The 21,830-nt window shown below is 43.5% G+C and overlaps 1 long non-coding RNA gene and 1 other non-coding gene across 3 annotated transcripts in view; both read left to right on the top strand.

Moving 5' to 3' along the window:
• Window positions 1-21,830, top strand: part of LOC114904139 — a 216,535-nt gene that overhangs the window by 40,716 nt on the left and 153,989 nt on the right. The gene's annotated exons all lie outside the window — the stretch shown is intronic.
• TRNAG-UCC lies at window positions 9,618-9,690 on the top strand. The gene has a single exon. It is a non-coding gene; the product is annotated as a tRNA-Gly (tRNA).

Below are 21,830 nucleotides of genomic sequence, written 5' to 3'. Positions count from 1 at the left end.
CACACACACACACACACACACACACACACACACACACACACACACACCCTATGGGTTCAGTTTTTATGGAGAAGGCTGGTTGTCTCAAAACCTCAGACAAAATGGTTGGGGGTCTCTGCTGTGTGGCCCAGGAGTGGCCCAGGGTGAGAAGCAGTTGGTTATCATGCAGGCAGAAGAGGCACGTAGCAGGACGATAAACGCTGCTGCTGAGGGAGCGGGTGCAGGAAATGGTGGGGGAGAACCTGCCTCCCCTCCCACTCGGAACTCGGCGACTGTGGCTGCCTGCGCCTGGCACGTGTGACCTTTAATCGATTTGGAACCAGAGTGTCTCCCCGGGCCAGGAGCAGCCTAACACTCCCTGCTTTGGTGAGAGGAAGAGGCCCTCTCTGACCCTCGCGATCCTGTCGGTGGCTCTCAGGTGGGCCAGGCTGTGTGCACAGCAGGCTCATGTTTGGGAAGGGCTTCCCCTCGGCAGCGGAAGGAGCTGATTGTTCTCATTGCTCAAAGAGTAAAGGTCAAGCTGCTTGTTGTAAGAGGCAATATAGGATTTCCTCTTTCATCTTAGCCCTCCCCGGGAGGAGGAGAGTTTTGGTAACCTAGAGGGAAACACAGAATATTCAGGAACATGATAATGCATTGAAGTTAGCCTATGAGATAGTGTAAACAACAGAAAAGTTGATTTTCCAAGGTCGCTCCATTCGGAGATGAAAAGGCTCCTCCAGTGAGGCCCAGTAAGATCGTACCAACTGTCCCTCCAGGAGGGAGTTGGCCCATGTGGGGTGCACAGACCAAGTGGGAAAAGACCAAGGGGTGAGTGGAGGAAAAAAAGAGAGATGGGAGAGGGAAGAGACCCCAGGTTTCCAGGTGACGGGAAGGAAAAAGGTGGCACCGCTTTTGTGCACACCCTGCTTGTCGGTAAACATCCATGATCAAGATTCTCCTGGGACTTCCCTGGTGGCACAGTGGTTAAAAATCCGCCTGCCAATGCAGGGGACATGGGTTCGAGCCCCGGTCTGGGAAGATCCCACATACCGTGGAGCAACTAAGACCGTGCACCACAACTACTGAGCCTGTGCTCTAGAGCCCGCAAGCCGCAACAACTGAGCCCACGTGCTACAACTACTGAAGCCCGCACACCTAGAGCCTGTGTTCCACAGCAAGAGAAGCCATTGCAATCAGAAGCCTGTGCGCCACAACGAAGAGTAGCCCCCGCTCGCCGCAACTAGAGAAAGCCTGCGCACAGCAACGAAGACCCAACGCAGCCAAAAATAAATAAATTTATTAAAAAAAAAAAAAAAGATTCTCCTCAGTAAGTAACTGAACCCACCACCCTCCTACAGACATGGTCAAGGGGAAACATCAATAATCAGTCTAGAGGAATGCTCCCGCAGTGCTGCAGGGGTTGGTTAGTGTGCTCTACTTATCAATAGTTAGGGTATGATGGTGGTATAGAGAGTAGGGGCGTGGCCCTGAGGTCCACAGTCGGGCTCCAAATCCTGGCTCTGCACTGCGTAGCTGTGCACAGCTGCCTTAGTTACAGAATCCCTCCAAGCTTCCGCTTCTTCATCTTGGTATTTATTCTCCTTTTATTTATTTAATATTTAAGAATATATTTCTTCTCTAGCTTTTATTTTATTTTTAAAAATATTTATTTAATAAATAAATAAGGACTTCCCTGGTGGTGCAGTGGTTGGGAATCCGCCTGCCAACGCAGGGGACGCAGGTTCGATCCCTGGTCCGGGAAGATCCCACATGCTGCGGAGCAACTAAGCCCGTGCGCCACAACTACTGAGCCTGTGCTCCAGAGCCCGCAAGCCACAACTACTGAGCCCATGTACCACAACTACTGAAGCCTGCGTGCCACAACTACTGAAGCCTGCACACCTAGAGCCTGTGTTCCGCAACAAGAGAAGCCACCACAATGAGAAGCCCGTGCACTGCAACAAAGAGTAGCCCCCGCTCGCCACAACTAGAGAAAGCCCACTCGCAGCACTGAAGACTCAACACAGCCATAAGTGAATGAATGAATGAATGAATGAGACCTGCGCCGGGCCTTAGCAGTGGCATGCAGGATCTTTTAATTGGGGCATGCAAACTCTTAGTTGTGGCATGTGGATCTAGTTCCTTGACCAGGGATCGAACTCAGGCCCCTTGCATTGGGAGTGCGAAGTCTTAGCCACTGGATCACCAGGGAAGTCCCATAAGAATATATTTCTTGTTTCAGGTTCTCTTCCCTCTGTTGTATCTACTGACTCTCGTATGTTTTATTATTATTGGTTTTTAAATTGTGAGTTTATTTTTGGTGGGGATTCTTTTATTTTTAAATTTATTTTGGCCAAGCAGCACGGTGATCTTAGTTCCCTGACCAGGGATTGAACTCTGTGCCCCCTGCACTGGGAGCACGGAGTCTTAACCATTGGACCGCCAGGGAAGTCCCTCAGTTGCTTCTAATTCTGCCTTGAGGCTTGGGTTCCAGCCTTGTAGGATCTCTTCCTGCAGTCGGCTGTGGCCCAGAAACACATGCCCTATGTCTTTAAGCACTTCATAGCCCTGTCAGATGGAAGAATCAGCAGCCTGGTAGTGTCACCTGGGAAGAGGACGCCCCCACATGTGCACGCCCGTTGTTCAGGGGAGTCTGTTTGTAGCAACAGGTGGATATGACCACCAAGCAACCTGGGAGTTAAATGCAAGTCCTGAAGGCCCACAGCCCTGCGGTTCCGTGAAATCAGCCCCACTTCTTCAACTCAAGGCAGACAAGAAAAATAACAGGAGAGACATTGTAACAGTCTTGTTATGTCTTTCCTTTTTCTATGGATAATGTAGGGGTGGTACCTGGCTTCTTATACCTGAATCCTGAAACTTCTTTCCTTCTTTAGGATTATTTACTCTGTTCTCATGGACCATTTTTCACCTTCTGTCACAATTTCCTTTGTGGATTGACCCTCCTTTTCCTCTTTTCTCTACAAAAGCCAAGGCCATTATGTGAAGTCTTAACCCAATATGGAGATTTAATCAGTCAGTTCCTTTAAGGAGAACACATAATTGAGGTCAGGTTAGTGCTTTCTGAGCATCTGATCTAACCTGGAGAGAAGGATAATAAATATGCCCTTTAGATCACTGTTTTCAACCATTTTACCCTGCATTTGTGACACCTTTGATGTAGTTCACTTCAGACACTCTGAGAATGGTGCTTTTCACATGTCAGATAACTAAGGGAACCTCTAGATAATGTCACAGTTGAACTCTCCCAGGTTTGTCAGGATGTTGATCATTCAAGTTTTGGAGTAAAGCATCCCTGTGTGCCTTAGATGCTGCCTACCAATACGTTGTTGAAGATGGAGAAGTCAGACTTACGTCCTCATTCACATTTGCTTGGTGGAAGACACACAGGTTAGGAATCTTCTTATTGTGAGGGACCCCAAACCCCAAACAAAGTAGCTTAAACAAAAGAAACACAAAGCAAAAGAATTCATTGGCTCTCGTCACCGAGAAGGCCACAGGTAAAGCAGCTTCAGGTGAGACTTGAGTCAGGACTCAAGTGATGCTAGCAGGATGCCCCTCTTGGCTCTGCTCCCACTCTCTGGCCCCGCCTAAGGCTCTGTGTAATGGTCCCTGGAATCTTCAACTTCCCATCTTTTTGACACAGTCTTGAGGAGGATAAGAGAATGCTTCTCATTCCCATGAGCCTAGCAGATAATTTCCTCCTCTGAGGAAATTATTGTGGCCAGGAGAGTGTGCTAGGCTAATTGGCTTGAGGTGGGCCACGCACTCACTGTGGGGCTGGGCAGTGGAGTGAACTTCACCTGGGCAGCTGGGGTCTGAGAGTGGGTGGGCTCTCTGGGGGAAAACTGGGAAAACAGAGCTGGGGAAATGGATGCTGGGAGGCCCAGTCAGACAAATAAGCAAACATGTGCACTGCATGACTTAGATGGCTATGGGGAAGGTAACAGTTTTTCTCAGAAATGAAACACTGAACAAGCTCAAGGCTTTTGGACTATTTTGAGACCCTTAAGACTTTGTACCTTGTTGTCCAGAAGAAAGAATTTGGACCGGAATAAAATGCAAAAGCAGGTGTCATTGGTTATTTTAACCATTAAAAGAATTCCCCTGTAGAGCATTTATTTGTTTATTCAACGCATTTATTGGTTGCTTACTAGCACCAGGCACTGGACGGGACACTGGAGACAGAGGCGTGAGTGCCACCACAAAACCATGGTAACTGGGGTGCCTCCATCATAGGCTGATCAGCAGCGTTGCGTGGATTATTATTATTTTTGCGGTACGCGGGCCTCTCACTGCTGTGGCCTCTCCCGTTGCGGAGCACAGGCTCCGGACGCGCAGGCTCACGGGTCCAGCCGCTCCGCGGCATGTGGGATCCTCCCGGACCGGGGCACGAACCCGTGTCCCCTGCGTCGGCAGGCGGACTCTCAACCACTGCGCCACCAGGGAAGCCCCGCGTGGATTATTTTTAATTTAAGTTTTAAAAAGTAAGTTATATATGCGCAAAAGTACACAAACCTTAAGTGTACAGCTCCAATCTATCGAATTGTAACTTCTGCAAGATTTTTCCATGTTTTAGCTATAAGACAGCAGGGTTCTCCCTCGCTGGGATTTAATAACCCCATCTACTTAAAAACATAAAATCAGTTATCCAGACTTAGCAAAGAGCTTCGGGAAAAGAGTCCTTGCCACGAGAATCATTCCTTTTCTGCCCTGCTCTGTTTTCTTCCCTGTCTGTTTCCCTAGCCTCTCATATGGTGCTTGTTCTATACCCCTTGGGACCACATTCCAGTCCCCACTGAACCCTGTCCTTTGCCCTGGTTCTCTTTCACATGTCCTTCCCCATTTCTGCCCATCCTTGCCGAATGATTCTAATTAATTCTGCCAGATGTACTTGCCTCAGGGTAGACTGGAAGTAGGACTTACCTCCTGGAGGGCAAATTCTTATCTTCTGTGTCAGAGGTACCCTCCACGTTCACAGCAGTCATTACCAGAGCACCTGAGCTGTCTCGCCAAACCCTCAACCCTCAACCCTTTCCCAGCACGATGCTTCAGGCAGCCACCATGCAGCAGTCAGCGTTGGCATGCAAGATGAAACGATTTTGCTAGTTTTGGTCTTCCTTGCTGTCAACAAGGGAAACAATTTAATTGCCCTCAGATCTCAGAGGTCAATAAAGGGGTTAATGCTGTTTCTGCCCTTGTAATTGCGACTTCACTACTTGGACAGGATTTTCTTTTTCTCGGCAGCAGTTATCAAAGCAGGAGGTGGGATGGGCATCGAGGTGAGGTTGCGCGCCGGATGTAGAAAAGTCAGTGCTGGTTTCAGTGCATACAATCTGCTGATAGACAGGAGAGAAGATGCTCCAGAAAAGAGGTTTACATTGTTTTAATTCTCAGAAGGTTGCTTGTAGGAATAAGACTTTTGTTTAACCCTAATCGTATTGTCTGCCTTACAAGGAAAGGGGATAAAGAATCAACGTCAAGTCAGCCTAAATATGAGTTTCACTGCCAGGGGCCTGGGTTTGATCCCTGGTCAGGGAACTAAGATCCTGCAAGCCACATGGCACGGCCAAAAAAAAGAAAAAGAAAAAAAAATCAGCTTCAAATAAGGTAGATAAGCAAAGGAAAGTTGATTTTTAAAATAATAAAAAATACCAACCCCCTTGTTAAAGATACACATGAAATTCACTCACAATGCTCTTCCCACAATTTCTGTTATTTAAGATGATTAGATTTTGTTGAAAAATGAATTGAGATCATGATTTCCCTACTTTTGTTCATGCAGCTTACACCCAGAGAACAATCCTTTGGGAAGTGATCTTTTCAATATCGATTTTTCTCTCTGAATTAAGCAGTAGACTCCTGATTGCTTTTCCTCCAGTAGGTTTTCCACAGCAGCCGGATTTCTGAAGTGGAGTTACCATGGATCGTGTCATTGTCGCATAGCAGCCACTCCCCAGGCACCCATTTCTCTGTCCTCTGTGTTGCTTTCTTTTATTTTTTGTTTTTGCGGTACGTGGGCCTCTCACTGTTGTGGCCTCTCCCGTTGCGGAGCACAGGCTCCGGACGCGCAGGCTCAGCAGCCAGGGCTCACGGGCCCAGCCACTCCGCGGCACGTGGGATCCTCCCGGACCGGGGCATGAACCCGTGTCCCCTGCATCGGCAGGCGGACTCTCAACCACTGCGCCACCAGGGAAGCCCTGTGTTGCTTTCTTGATAGTGCTCATCACATTTGGAATTGTTTTTTGTCTGCCAGGCCCCTAGAATGAATGAGCGAGTGTTTCAAGCCCTTTGATACCTTCAGTTGCCTTTAGGATTAAGTCCTGTCTCCTTCTCGAGGCACCATCCAAACCCCTGTCTGTTTCTCTAGCCTCTCATCTGGCGCGTGTTCCAGCTCCTTGGGACCACATCCCGGTCCCCACTGAACCGCGTCCTTTTCCCTGATTCTCTTTCACATGTCCTTCCCCATTTCCAGAATGCTTCTTTCCCCAGTTGATTCCTCTTCACCCTTGACCCACTGGCCTGAGTAAGAACACCTTACTGTGTGCTCTTTGGATTTCCTTCATCACCAGGTTATCTTGTTCTATTATCATTGCACATTTATTTGTCCAGATTCCTCCACTAGGACGTGAAGTTTTGGGCAGAGGCCTGCCCACTCTCTAGTGTTTTTTCAGAGCCTGGGAGAGAGCCTGGCATATAGATAGTTTTGAACCAGGGAAAGAAAGAAAGAAAGAAGGAATGAATGAAATACCCACAAGTAGCTTAGAAGTGGTTCCACTTTTGTTAGCTGATAAATTATGCTAAAATTATGTTTTCTTTATCACAATTATCTATCAGAAAGCAGGATAAGGAAAAGGCCAGAAATCCTGGACCTGGGTAAATCATTTTCCCCAAACTAGATCTGTAGTAATCTATAGGTGATATGGGAGCCTGGGTTGGTGGTCAGGACACTTGCATTTATGTCCTCATTCTTCCACATTCCAGGATTTCTAACGCATTGAAGAGCAGATTCCAAAATACTCTCAGGGTCAGGAAAAAAAATGCAGCTAATTCCTTTTGGGTCTAAAAAGTTTTGTGATTCTACACTTCCTGACTTATTAGTATCACCAATTAGGCAGACCTAATTAATCTGAGCCGAGATGAGGTGTAGTAGACTGATCCTTAATGGGAAGATTTATGGGCTTCCTACTCTAGTCCATCTGAGGCAGGGAAGGGAATGCTCACCAAGTAGTCAGCTGGACGCTGAGGATGTCTTGGTTCCTGTTACGGGAAGACTGTACAGCCAAGGCTTAGCCTGCAGGATTGGAGCGAGAACCAAGAAAATATCTGAGGGCACCCAGTGGCCATTCTATGAGAGTGTCATCAGGATATTCCCCCCAGATGGACCGATATAAATGATTCATTTGGGAACTAACTGGACAAAGAGACAGGATGAGTGGGAAATTTAGTTGGCAAGAATTATACCAGAAAAGATTCTTAGTGAGGGGACTTTAGGGTCTTAAATGGTTTGTTTTGAAGAGTCTCAAGCCTCCCCAGCACAGCTCTTACATGCCTGAAGGCCACAAAAGGCTCTAGAGGCTCCCCCCACCCTGATGCTTTCCATGCATCAGAAACTCTGTGGAGCCTTGAGCTGGGAGGAGTCATGAGTTCCCATATGTGATGGCCCTGGAAGCCCTCACACTTTTAGTGTTGGGGGCTTTGGGCTGTGTCTGTTGATGTGAGCCCAGAGGACTACGGCCACTTTTGTTTTAAAGACTAGATTTGAATAATGTTGTACAACTTCCCCTTGGTGTCCATGATGAGGGGAGGTTGTTGGGAAAGTGCACCAGAGAATCCTTCTGGACTGTTGGTCAGATTGGCAGAGGAGGACTTCTTAGTATCCTAGTCTCTCTAAGACATTGGAATAGACACATCCAAGGACTTCTGGGCATTGTCTAAAATTAAATCCATGGAAAGATTAAAGCAGAAAGACTTCTTTAGTTTGGCCTTCATACCTACTTTCCTTCTAATCAAGATATGGACTGATAGAGAGTCTTAATTAATATCAGAAAATTGGGAATGTTGGAGATTATGGATTTTAGTTCATGGATTTTTTTTTTTTTTTTTCCTATACATGGACTGAGTCACCTCAGATAACTGAAAAAGAGCCAAATTCCCGTGGGTCACCTGAACTGGGCTAATTGCTCTTGTGGTGTTAATTTTAACTTCTAGAGACTTTGAATTGCCAGAGGCAGTAGTTTTAACTGTGGGCCATCACCTTTCCTTAGAGAACTACCTTTTAATCAAAGGTGACTGTTTGGGGTTGGACTAAGGGAATTTTGGTTGGGAGGGGGAGGGGAAGAGGAGTGTGCGGGGGTGGTTAGTGCCTTTTCACTGGGAGGGCCTCTGGAGTTACGCTTGCTAGATCCCACATGAGGGTTGCATGAGGCTGATCTAAAAAAAGAGGAAAACTGCAGTTAGCTAGGTTATATGCAGGTCACTCCCCAGCCATTTTAAAATCCCAATATAAGTAAAGTTTCCCAGGTACCTGTTACAATGACAAATTGTGGTCTTGGCAAACTGAAGTCTGTACCCATATAGTAGAGTTTGAAGGGAGACCTTGCTCCCTGGTCCTAGGAAGTTTTCTTGTAAAAGTGGGATCATCCATTGTATTCAAACCTGGGCTCCTAGTAGGTCAGAGCCCTCATTCTGGGCCTTGTATTGTTCGCCAGTGTAATAGTGACCTGGAATCTTGGGTCCTTCAACTCACACACCATCATCCGCGATGCTCAGGTGTCAACAGTTATTAAATCTCAGGATTCTCAAAATTGTGCTTCGGGGAGGGGTTGGGTCCCAGGAATCTGTACTTATAACAGATCTTTCAGTGGTCCTTAGAGTTTGGGAGGGCAGGAAGGAAACCCCACTTTCAGGCTCCATAGCCTCCTTGCTGATCTCTGAGCTTTCAGGCCTGAGAGACAGGAGGAGACTTCTGAGGCAAATCTCTTACGATACATCTCTCTGTGTGAAATCTACATTGAAAACCCCGTTAGTCGTGGACGTGAAGCAAAGTTGAAAAGGGTGCAGCTTTTCAGGACCTGAAAAACAAGTTGTGTTAAAGCAGATGACGCCCTCGCCCCTTCCCCCCCAAATTTGCGAGTATTAAATTTTTTTCCTGTTTCCTCCTTTCTCCAGCCATTTACCTAGGCAGTATGCAGGTGAGGCTAAGAAGGGGCAGTCTTGGAAGCTCTGTGTTTGCACACTCTGAGATTCTGAGCCCAGCCTGGGTGCCCTTGACTGAGGGCTGAGCTTGCCCCGGGGGACAGCCTCTAAGTCTGGAGCAGCCTTCTGCTCTCTGCTGCCCCCTGGTGGAATAGTCTCACAAGGCACTCCAGGCCATCTGTAAGAGGACAGGATTAGTTGGGGTTTAACAAACTGGGGACCAGGTGTGAAGGAGAGTTTCATTGGTTAGGTTCTCGTGTAGGAAAAAATTCACAAGATACATAGAAACCCTTCATCTAAAAAAAAAAATCCATGCACTGCCACCCTTCACATAAAGCTTCAGCTTCTGCTATCGCATCCTGACATGTGATTGTCCCTGTCTCTTGTGGCCTCACTTCAAGATCCCATCTCAAGGAACTTCCCAGGTGGTCCAGTGGTTAAGACTCTGCACTTCCAATGCAGAGGGCCCGGGTTCGATCCCTGGTCAGGGAACTAGATCCCACACACATGCCACAACTAAGAGTTTGCATGCCACAACAAAGGAGCCCTCGAGCTGCAACTAAGACCCAGTGTAACCAAATTAAAAAAAAAAAAAGATCCCATCTCAAACGAGTTATTCTCAATAATAAAAATCTTGTCAATTCTTTGCTGAAATCAGGTCTATCCTATTTCTCAGGTCTGTTAGTTTAGAAGTTCCATTTAAAGAGGAACTTGGAACTTTAGAGTTCCATTTAAAATTAGGTATGGCTTGTTTTTAGTAAATCCAAGCTGGTTCCCAGCAATTACTGCATCCTTTTGTATAAGGGGGCATAGTATTCTGGTTAAGAATGTGGACTCTGGAATTAGAGCTCCCTGCGTTCAAGTCCCAGCTCTATTACTGAGTGAGAGCACTGCCTACTGCATGTGGTGAGATGAGATGAGATGACATATGGAAAGCACTTGGTACAGTGCCTATCACATAACCATATGGATGTTAGCTGCTTTCTGAGTTCTCACAATTTATTCATTAAATAATTTGTTCTAGACTTTACCTGGAAGAGTCACCAAGTCCTATAGTTTGCTGACTGCATTCGTCATGATTTCTCAAGTGCTAATATTTTTTTTTTACTTTTTTATTTTTAAATTTTTAAAAAATTTATTGAAGAAGAGTTGACTTACAGTGTTTCAGGTGTACAGCAAAGTGATTCCGTTATACACTGAATATATCTATCTACCTACCTACCTATGTATTCTTTTTTGTTATAGGTTATTACAAGATATTCAATGTAGTTCTCTGTGCTATTCGGTAGGTCCTTGTTGTTTATTTTATATATAGTTGTGTGTGTCTGTTAATCCCAAATTCCCAATTTATCCCTCCCCACCTTTCTCTCTTGGTAACCATAAGTTTATTTTCTATGTCTGTGAGTCTGTTTCTGTTTTGTAAATAAGTTCATTTGTATCGTTTGTTTTAGATTCCACATATGAGTGACATCATATGACATTTGTCTTTCTCTGTCTGACTTAACTTCACTTAGTATGATAATCTCCAGGTCCATCCATGTTGCTGCAAATGACATTATTTCATTCTTTTTTGTGGCTGTGTAATATTCCATTATATATATTATATATATGTACTATGTATATATATATATCTCACATCTTTCACGTGCTGATATTCTGTGGGAAACAGCAAACACGGCCTCAGCCCAGTGTGGTCACAGCAGTGGTGGGGAAAAGCAGTCTCTCCTGGTCACTGAGATGCCAGGAGTTAAAGTGCATGTGCTTTTGGCAGATCACAGGTGTCTGCATAAAAGCAAAACCTGCTCTGCCTCCAATATGTCTAAACTCTTCACCTACCACAGTAAAAAACAAAAACATGAACAGCAAACTTTGCACCTTGAGATAAATCGGAAGTGACAGAGTACCCTGACTGGTCTGATCCCCCAAATTATAAAACATTGAATATTTCCCATAAACCTGGGCTCGCAAACAAAAATAGTTTTATCTCCAATTTTTGCTGTGTTGTTGGCTGGAGATAGGAGCATTATGAGTATAGCAGTCATGTGAGCAAGTTGCTGCTTTCTCATCATGAAGGGACTGATGTGAGCTTTATAACCTTGGTAATATTGTGTATTTTTTCCTTTAAGTCCTTGTTATGTTTTTTATTTGATGAACCAGTCCTTCTGAAGTCTGATTCCCTTGCTCTCTTTGAAGGTGAAGTTTTCTTTCCTTTTCTTTCTTTCTTTTTTTTAAAATATAGGTTCATTCATTTATGTATTCATCTTTGGCTGTGTTGGGTCTTTGTTGCTGCACGCGGGCTTTCTCCAGCTGTGTCGAGCAGGGGCTACTCTTCGTTGCGGTGCGTGGGCTTCTCATTGCAGTGGCTTCTCTTGTTTCGGAGCACGGGCTCTAGGCTTGCAGGCTCAGTAGTTGTGGCTCACGGGCTCTAGAGTACAGGTTCAGTAGTTGTGGCGCGCGGGCTTAGTTGCTCCACGGTATGTGGGATCTTCCTGGACCAGGGCTCGAACCCATGTCCACTGCATTGGCAGGCGGATTTTTAACCACTGCACCACCAGAGAAGTCCCTCTTTCCTTTTCTAAATTCTTCTTTCTCTGGGTATTCCTTTGATACCTGTCACGCCTGAGTCATGCTAAAATGTGAAAGCTCAAATATGTTCTGTCTGGGCCTTTGTTATTAGGTTACAATAAAAAAAATTGATTTTGAAGTACTTTTAGGCTTAGGAGAGGTGACAAAAATAGTACAGTGAGTTTCAATATACTCTATATTCCACTTCCCCTAATGATAACATCTTACATAAATCACAGTACATTATCAAGCCAGGAAATTGACATTGGTATTAACTCAGTTACAGACTTTATTCAGATTTCACCAGTTTTTATGTGCACTCTTTTCCTTCGGGTATATAATTCTACAAAATATTATCACATGTGTAGATTTGTGTAAACACCGATACATCCAGGATACAAAATTATTCCATTGCCAGAAAGAAACTCTGACATTACCCCTTTATAGTCAGTCATACTCTCCTCCTAACCTAACCCCTTACAACTACTGATCCGTTCTTTATAACTTTGTCATTTCAAGGATGTTATATAAATGGAATCATACAGTATATAAACTTTGGAGATTTTTTTCACTTAGCATAATGCATTTGTGATCCACTCAAGTTGTTATGTATCAATATGTTTCTTTTTGTTGCTGAGGAGTATTGCATTGTGTGATATACTGTACTGCAGTTTGTTTATTCATTTGCCTGTTGAAAGATATTTGGGTCATTTCCAGTTTTGGGCTATTACAATTAGAGCTGCTGTTGACATTTGGGTACAGTTTTTTTGCGTGTAAATATAACTTTTATTTCTCTAGGTTTGAGTGACAATCTTATGTTATAACTTGTGTTTGCAATTGTATTTATAAGATTACTGGTGTTAAGTAGTGCTTCTTGAATTGACCTGGGTAAGCGCGAAAAGAACAGAGGTAACTTAATATATAAGCAATGCATTTAGGCCAAGTGAAGTCAAATGACATGGCATTTGGTGCTATTGATTGTTGATAGTACTTCAAATAGAGAAAAGTGGTAAGAGAATTGAGTTGTCACAAAACACACTGCCAAACTCAGAAGCATTTGTCTGAAAGCATCAGTCCCATTGCCATATTGTGAAGAGTGATTTTTGTTCCAGCGGAAAAACTTCATTCATTTCGTTATATTAAAACAGTTGTTCATTTGGATTTTTATTGGTTTTATAGTTTTTATTTCATTTATTTTTTTTTTTTAAATTTTGTGGCTCTGGACCAGCATATAATCAGCTCAACTACTCAATAAAACCACTATAGTATATGTGATTTAGTAGTGGTGCCGGTACTGAATAAAGTCAAAGTGAGACATGAGGGAAGGGTTCAGGGCACAACCTTTAAAAGAATGACATAACTGTTGAGGATATGACAAGAACTGGTTAGAACCAGTTAAGCCCAAGACGGTGGAAGATTCGACTTCCAGTAGACCTTGAGCCTCATTATACGCTCCTTATAATACATTAGCATATGCTAAATGACACACCCACAGGCGCCATGACAGTTCCAGGGCTGACCATAAAAGGCCAAAGAGTGGGCAGTGCCCCCAATTCCTGGAAACCCTGCCCCTTCCCACCAAGTAATTGAAGTAATCCTCCCACTCATTAGCCTATGAAATTACCCAGCCTATAAAAACTAACCACTCCATGTTTTGGGCCACTCTCGCCTTCTGAGACGGGCTGCACTCTGCCTATGGAGTGTGTAATTCTGCTTCACTTTACAGTGGCTCACTCTTGAATTCTTTTCTGTGTGAAGCCAAGGACCCTCGCTGGGTGGCCCATCCCAGGAATTCGCCTGAGACCTGGGACATGACCATCCTCTCCCATTTTCCTGCAACCTCTTTACAAAGGATATTGATAAATCTACTTCTGACCTATCACTTTGCCTCTTGCTGAATTCCTTCTGTGCCGAGAAATAAAGAACCTGAGCTTCATTAAGTCCTGAGACGAGTTGTGTTGTTTCAGTTGGAAGATTGTGGGTTCAGTTGGGTTCGAGTCCCATCTGAGGTGAGCGGCTGCAAAAGGAATACACAAATACACTTATATGAAAAAAAACAAATCTATAAGGATGGGACTTCCCTGGTGGCACAGTGGATGGGACTCTGTGTTCCCATTGCAGGGGGCCTGGGTTCAATCCCTGGTCAGGGATCCCACATGCATGCTGCAATTAAGAGTTCACGTGCCACAACTAAGAAGCCCGCCTGCCGCAGCTAAGACCCGGCACAACCAAATAAATAAATAAATGAAAAAAAAATCTATAAGGATGGGTATTCATACTGTGTTTTACATTTGTACATATTTACTATAGTTTGAATATTGGATCAAACAGAGGTTAAAAAGATGGCTTAAACAAATGTAGAAGGTCCACTGTCTCATAAACATCTGAGCTAGTAAGTTGTCCAGTAGTGTAGCATTATATGGAGACCCAGTTTCCTACTAGTTCACTCCCCTGCCTTCTTCTAGATTGGTGCTTCTCAAAATTTAATGTGACTATGAATCACCTGGAGATAAACTTTTTTTGTTTTTTTTTTTTGGCTATGCCCCTCGGCTTGAGGGATCTTAGATCCCCAACCAGGGATTGAACCCTGGCCCTCAGCAGTGAAAGCACAGAGTCCTAACCACTGGACCACCAGGGAATTCCCTGGAGATCTTATTTAACTGCAGAATCAGCATCAGTAGGTGTGGTGCGGGCTGAGCTCCTGCACTTCCACAAACTCCCAGGTGATGCTGGTCGCACAGACCACGTGTGAGCAGCGAGGTCCAGGAGTATTGCCTTCATTCGCATGGTTGGAGCTGGTTTGTCACCACTTCTTTGGATTTCCAGCCTGTGGGAAGGAGTCGAGAGGAAGTAAAGGGCAAGCAGCTTCCTTATGAGAACAGGACACAGAAGTTGTAGACCTTCCTCTCCACTTAACTTCTCACTGGCCAGAACGTGGTCATGTGACCATACTCAGTTGCAAGGGAGGCTGGAAAATGTAGGGTCGAGGTAAAATCTGAGGAGTTCTATCAACTAAAAAGAAGATGGGGAGAATGAATATAAGGGAATTATAAACAGTCTCTGCCATGATATTTAAAGAGAATTGAAACCAAGACAGGATCTGTGAGAATTTTTTTCCTTTTACACTACTTATATCTGAGAAACACCCATCTGAAGTATAAAGTATATACCTCCTTAGCACTCATGCAAGACTTTTCATAACCTGTCCCTTGCCTATGTTTTCAGTGTCATCTCTCCCCACGATCACACCCTTTGTGCCAGTTCTTTTGAATGATTTGCTTTTGCCTGAAAAAATGTGTTCTCACACCTCAGTTTCTTTGCACGTGGTAGTATTCCCTTTGTCCTTCCCCATCAGCCATTTGCACCCTACTTTGGGCTAGTTGGCAAAGCTATATTCCCAGGCAATAGAGCGCACCCCACAGCGTAGGTGGGCATTTGGCGAATTTGTGTGTTTTTTCTTTTTGTTTGTCTTTTTTTATAGAAACCCCCTCCTGGCCCAAGAGAGAATGGGTAGATAAGCACAGATGCTGACTTCTCTGGAACCTCTCAAACCTTCTGTGCTACTGATGGGAGCCATGAGCTTAACTTCACACTTGAAAGGCACAGCTAGACAAGTTCTAGACTTGTCTATCCCCCAGCCCCACTGCAACATGAGAGGAAGGCCCACAGCGTTATAATGAGTGTTTTCTGTATAGAGATTCTAGGACAAACCTAGAAGCGAAGTGGCTGGATTCTATTGGAAGATGTTATTGACTCATTGGGAAGCCTTCAGATACTCAGTCAACTCCCTTACGGAATACTAGTTTACGTATTTAACTTAGGCTGGAATATGTAACAGGCTAAGGTTTTCTTTTCTTTGAGAATATTTTACAGTTGCCTACAGATCATCAAAATTGAGGGTGTGTGTGTGTGGACATGTGTTAGAAGAAATATAAAATTCCTTTCAATTTTTTTTGGTTTCATCTTTCTAGTTAGAATAGAATTCTCAAGAAAACTTTCCTGGAGGCATTTATACTTCAAGTGATGCTTCCTTTAGGGAACAGCAACAAAAACTACCCATAAAATTTAAGGAACTCACTGCATTTTCCATTCTTTATAATTTTTTTTTTTTTGGCCATGTCACACGCCCTGCGGGATCTTAGTTCCCTGACCAGGGATCGAGCCCATGGCTCCTGCAGTGGAAATGCAGAGTCCCAACCACTGGCCCGCCAGGGAATTCCCTTAATTCTATTTCTTACATATTTTTATCCTTGTAATATCAGGAGCTCCTCATTGCTCTTTTTTGTGATAATATAATTGCTGGGGTTTTAAAAAAAATTTATTTGTTTTTATTTTTGGGTGTGTTGGGTCCTCATTGCTGTGCATGGGCTTTCTCTAGTTGCGGCGAGCAGGGGCTACTCTTTGCTGCGGTGCGTGTGCTTTTCATTGCGGTGGCTTCTCTTGTTGCGGAGCACAAGCTCTAGGCGAATGGGCTTCAGTAGTTGTGGCACATGGGCTCAGTAGTTGTGACTCGCGGGCTCTAGAGCGCAGGCTCAGTAGTTGTGGCACATGGGCTTAGTTGCTCTGCGGCATGTGGGATCATCCTGGCCCAGGGCTCGAACCTGTGTCCCCTGCATTGACAGGCGGATTCTTAACCACTGCGCCACGAGGGAAGCCCCTATACACTTTCTTTAATTGCCTCATTGATTCATTTACCTAAGAGACCTAATGGCTGAATTAAAAATGTAATATCATACATGAATGAAAATGTCATATCCTAAAGATACTCTACTTCTTCACACAATGCCCAACTTTCAGAAAAACAGGTACCTTTGACCCCTCCTGTCTGTTCTCTGCCTTTGGTACATGTGCTGGTTCGTTAGCCTGGGGAGCAACTCTGTTAGTCAGTCATGCTCGTCGGGGGTGTCTGACAGGGACTTAATCCCTGGCAGCTTTTTCTTGTCCTAGCAGTTGAATTCCTCTGTTCTTTCCCAAAAATGCAGGCTTCCCTCTTTTGATTGTCTGCATCAATGCCAGGAGCTTTGTGGTGACAAAAGAGACAAACAAGGAACTTTCATTGTGCTTTAAATTAGTCAACATTTATTTAGCAACACCATGACATATCAAGAGTATAGCCCCTGGCAGCTAAGAGCTTCTGATTTAAAGGCAGACAAAAATAATGGCAAGACAAAAAAATAATGTTCAAACTGGGCTACAGGAAATGCTCTTGCTACCCGGTCCTTATTCTAGCCCAGTGTTTGTACTCTTGTGTCCCATGTTTTCAGATTGCCCCTTTGGTGCCTTTTAGGAGAGTTGTACATCACAGGGACGACCCCCTGGTGGTGGCACTGGACCAGCAGCGTCTCCCTGGTCTTCCCTGTGGAGAGTGATGGATAGGAAAGGGAGTTGAGAAGCTTTCCTATGCATCCTCTCTTGGGGCAGTGCAAGGGAAAGAATGTGGGTTTGAGTTAGGCCTTGCTCTGATGTGTAACCAAAGGGTAAGATTTTGGCCTCTCTGGGCCTCTGTTTCTCATCTGTAAAATGGGGATAATACTTGCCTCATAAGATGGATGTCATGATTACATGAAAAAATAAAAAATAAAAACAATAAAAAGGGATGCAAACGCTTACAGCAGTGCCAGGCATGAAGTAGGTGCTGGTTTTCTTCTCCTCACTCTCTTTGTAAACCTCCAATGGGACTTAGCACATTCAGAACAGTGTGTTTCTCTCTGGAAAAAGGCTATATTAGTTGTTAAGCTGCTCCAGTGACCCAGTCAATAGACTAAGAATTATGGTCCCCAGAGTCAATGGACCTATTGTTATTAAATTGCCTTGGTCCTGCTAGTTTCTGGAGTTGTCATTTTGCACTGTAATTGATTTACACTTTTCTTCCTATCCTTCTCTTGCAGATGTGGGCACTAGATGGCGCCATTTTACCAAGTATCAATAGCTTTCACAAATGGCATAACCTGTTCTTTTGACTTGTCCAGCACTAAAAAGAGACAATTCTTACTGCCTGCTTCAGCATAGCCATATATTCCAGGACATCAAAGAAATCTCTTTACAATTCTGTGTTTCTTTCATTTATAATAGGGAATGTGTAATGCTTAGAAATCACCCAGAAGTTCACATATTTGATTTGGTTCCATGGTTTATGAGAGGGAGAAAACTTGGAGTAGATTAAAAGGGAAACCATAAATTTGATTGGAATGGGAAAATGAAATGTATGAGGAGAGGTCAAAAAAACATGGATTGCTTGGTGTTTAAAGAATGGATAGGCAATGTCATGGTGGGCTCTAACAATGAAGGGCTTCTGGGGAAGATGGTAAGCAGCTGTTATTCTCCACCACAGGAAGAATAGAACAAGGAGAAGTGGGCTTCATGACCACAGCAGAGAGATAAGTTAGTCACAGGAAGAATTTTTGGAACCAAGACTATGTCATATCAGAATGAAGAAAATTGTCAAAATTTTCTTTATTAATATTAAAAATAAATTGGGCAAGGTCCGACATGTCCAGATAGGATTATTTGTAGTCCTATTAGAAGATGGAGGAATGTTCTCTCCTTTATTTTTATTTGTTTATTTTTTTCCAGAGAAGTTAAAACTCATTTACTTAATTAAATTTGTTTAAAAAAATAAAGTTATTTATTTATTTATTTTGGTTGCGTTGGGTCTTCATTGCTGCACGCAGGCTTTCTCTAGTTGCAGGGAGCGGGGGCTACTCTTCATTGCGGTACGCAGGCTTATTGCAGTGGCTTCTCTTGTTGCAGAGCACAGGCTCTAGGCACGTGGTCTCAGTAGTCGTGGCTTGCGGGCTCTAGAGCACAGGCTCCGTAGTTGTGGCGCACGGGCTTAGTTGCTCCGCGGCATGTGGGATCTTTCCGGACCAGGGCTCGAACCTGTGTCCCCTGCATTGGCAGGCGGATTCTTAACTACTGCGCCACCAGGGAAGTCCTACTTAATTAAATTTAATCCAATTTCAGCCAGTCCTGACCACACATAAAATTCCTTTCTAGAGATCCCTTTTTCCACAAACCTTTTACAACTTTCTACGCCCATTTTATTTGTCTCCTTTTTTCTTTCCCATTTAGAAATAACCAGCTGTAGGGCAAAATCATTTTCTTTTTCTTAACAAAATGGGTCTTCCATTTCTTAGACATTTAAAAAAATTTCTTGCATATGAAATTGTTTTCCTTATTAATTTTAGTAGTTTTAAGTACATATATTAATTAGAATTTTTAACCCTTAGAAACCTTAATTTTTAGTAAAAACTAAGAAGTAAGCAATTGTGAACTGTTTTGTTCTCTCCTTTATTGTGATGCTTATTTGAAACCTGACATGTGTAGCCTAGGATGATGTTCATTGCAGGCTATGGGTGCAAGGTAGCACTAGATATGACTTAACAGGATAGCAGTGATTTCAAAAGTGTCCCATTATTGTATGTATGTTATATATACACACAAATATATATACATGTATATATATATATATATATATACATGTATATATATATATACACACTAGCATTTTTTTCTTGGCTTCTAAAATACTTATGTAAGAGCTAGACAAGAGGGAAGACAATGACCATAGGAGAAGAGAGAATCAAATGTCTTTCTTGACACTTTTCCTTTTTGAAACTCTCATTTGTTACTTATCGTATGATTTCTCAGACTGTGGTTTTGTTTTGTTTGTTTGCTATTCCTTATTTACACCTGTAATATCTGACAGATCAATATGAGGAGGACTGGCTCATACGATTAAATATTCATGATTGCACACCAAGTCCACAGGAGGGTGCCAAACAATTTTTTTACTTTCTCCAGAGATTTGCCCAACAGTCCATATAGCGTGTCCACCTTGGGTGGGTCTCCTTCCTTCCTCTCCTGCCCCACAAAATTGGTAGTCCTCCCTCCAGGGTCCCAGCTTTATCCTGGAGAAATGACACTTGACTTTTCAGGTCCTTCAAATTCCTCAGAGCAAATAATATGTAAGATAAAAAAACCCTCCATTGCTGATAATGACTGGCCCTCATTGCTTAGCTTAGATGTGTTATGCTAACAATACTTTCTGTTTCCAAAGATTATTTAGCAGGAAGGGGTGAGGTAGAGATATAAAGAAAGAAGGTGTTGGTGATGGAACATTGGGATGAGGTAAAGAAAATCCAGTCCAGCAATTTTTTTCCCTTGCTGATTATAAATGTAATACATGTTTATTGTAGAAAAATTTGAAAAAACACAGACTAGTGTAAAAAAGAAAACTATTCTCTATTCTACCACTTATAGATAACTAAAATTAATATTTTGAAATATTTCCTTCTATGTAACTACAGGAATTTGGAAAAACTGAGCCAACTATTTGTAGAAAGCTGGTCTAGAAAATCACTGAAGGGCTGAAAGTGACTTTAAAAAAATTTTTATTGGAGTATAGTTGATTTACAACGTTGTATTAGTTTCAGGTGTACAGCACAGTGATTCAGTTATACATACACATATATTCATTCTTTTTCAGATTCTTTTCTCATATAGGTTATTACAGAATATTGAGTAGAGTTCCCTGTGCTATACAGTAGGTCCTTGTTGGTTATCTATTTATATATAGTAGTATGTGTATGTTAATCCCAAGCTCCTGATTTAGCCCCCCACCTTTGGTAACTATAAGTTTGTTTTCGAAGGCTGTAAGTCTATTTCTGTTTTATAAATAAGTTCATTTGTATCATTTAAAAAAACTAGATTCCACATATGAGTGATATCATATGATATTTGTCTTTCTCTGTCTGACTTACTTTACTTAATATGTTAATCTCTGGTCCAATGTTGCTGCAAATGGCCGTATTTCTTTCCTTTTTATGGCTGAATAATATTCCATTGTGTGTATATATATATATATATATATATATACACCACATCTTCTTTATCCATTCATCTATTGGTGGACATTTAGGTTGCTTCCATGTCTTGGCTATTATAAATAGTGCTGCGATGAACATTGGGGGTGCATGTATCTTTTTGAATTATGGTTTTCTCCAGATATATACCCAGGACTGGGATTGCTGGATCATATGGTAGTTTTAGTTTTAGTTTTTAAGGAACCTCCATACTGTTCTCCGTAGTGGCTGTACCAATTTACATTCCCACCAACAAGTAGGAAGGTTCCCTTTTCTCCACATGAAAGGTGAATTGAAGAGCAGAAATGGTAAGTGAGGTGCATGTGGATGAGTGGGTAAAGAAAATCTGTTCTCAGAGAGGAAAGTAAGATAGGGATTTAGAAAGAAAAAGAAAGACTCTTGACCTCAGACAGCAACAGAGAGAGCAAGAGTGGCCTCTAGGTTTCCTGCGTGTCTCCTGTTCTCAGTTTCCAGGATTAAGCATGTTGACCCAAGAGTCTGTCCCGGGTCCTATGAGAGGTTGTTCAGCAGCCTTTCAACAGGCCCTAAAGTGGGTTCTCATTACTTGAAATCAAAGATTTCTAACTAACCACGGGCCCCATGGTCAGCCACCCTGGGAACCGGCACCAGCCCCAGGACTCCCTTGAGTTGCAGCCAGCTGTGCTGGAACCCAACCCTGTATATCAGGAAGCCAGCACCAGCCTTGGTAACTCCCCACTTCAGGGCCCTGCAGCCACACACCAGGACCTGGTTCAGTCTACCAGCAGACCAGCAGCAGCCCCAGGTACCCCCAGGCTGTGTAGCCAGCTATGCTGGGAGCTGGCCTCACTGACCAGTGGGCTGGCAGCCAAGAGACAAGGCATGGCATGGCAGCCAACTGGGCTGGGGGCCAGCCCTGCCTACCAGCACGTCCACAGTAGTTGGTTCTGCCACAGGAGAAAGACCCACACAGCCCACATAGTGGGTACCCCTAGAGCATATAGCTCTGGTGACTGGAGGGGAGTGTGATGCTGGGGCCTATAGGACATCTCCTACATAAGGCCACTTCTCAAATGTTGGGAAATGTGACCAACCTACCTAATACATAGAAATAAACACAGAGAATTAGGCAAGACGAGGAGGTAGAAGAATATGTTCCATGTGAAGGAATAAGACAAAACATCAGAATAAGAAGTAAGTGAAGTGAAGATAAGCAACTACCTG

Source organism: Monodon monoceros, unplaced genomic scaffold (assembly GCF_005190385.1).
Source record: "Monodon monoceros isolate NGI ecotype Baffin Bay Population unplaced genomic scaffold, NGI_Narwhal_1 Super_Scaffold_21, whole genome shotgun sequence".
Classification (NCBI taxonomy): Eukaryota; Metazoa; Chordata; class Mammalia; order Artiodactyla; family Monodontidae; genus Monodon; species Monodon monoceros.
This window is presented reverse-complemented; position numbering and strand designations above follow the sequence as displayed.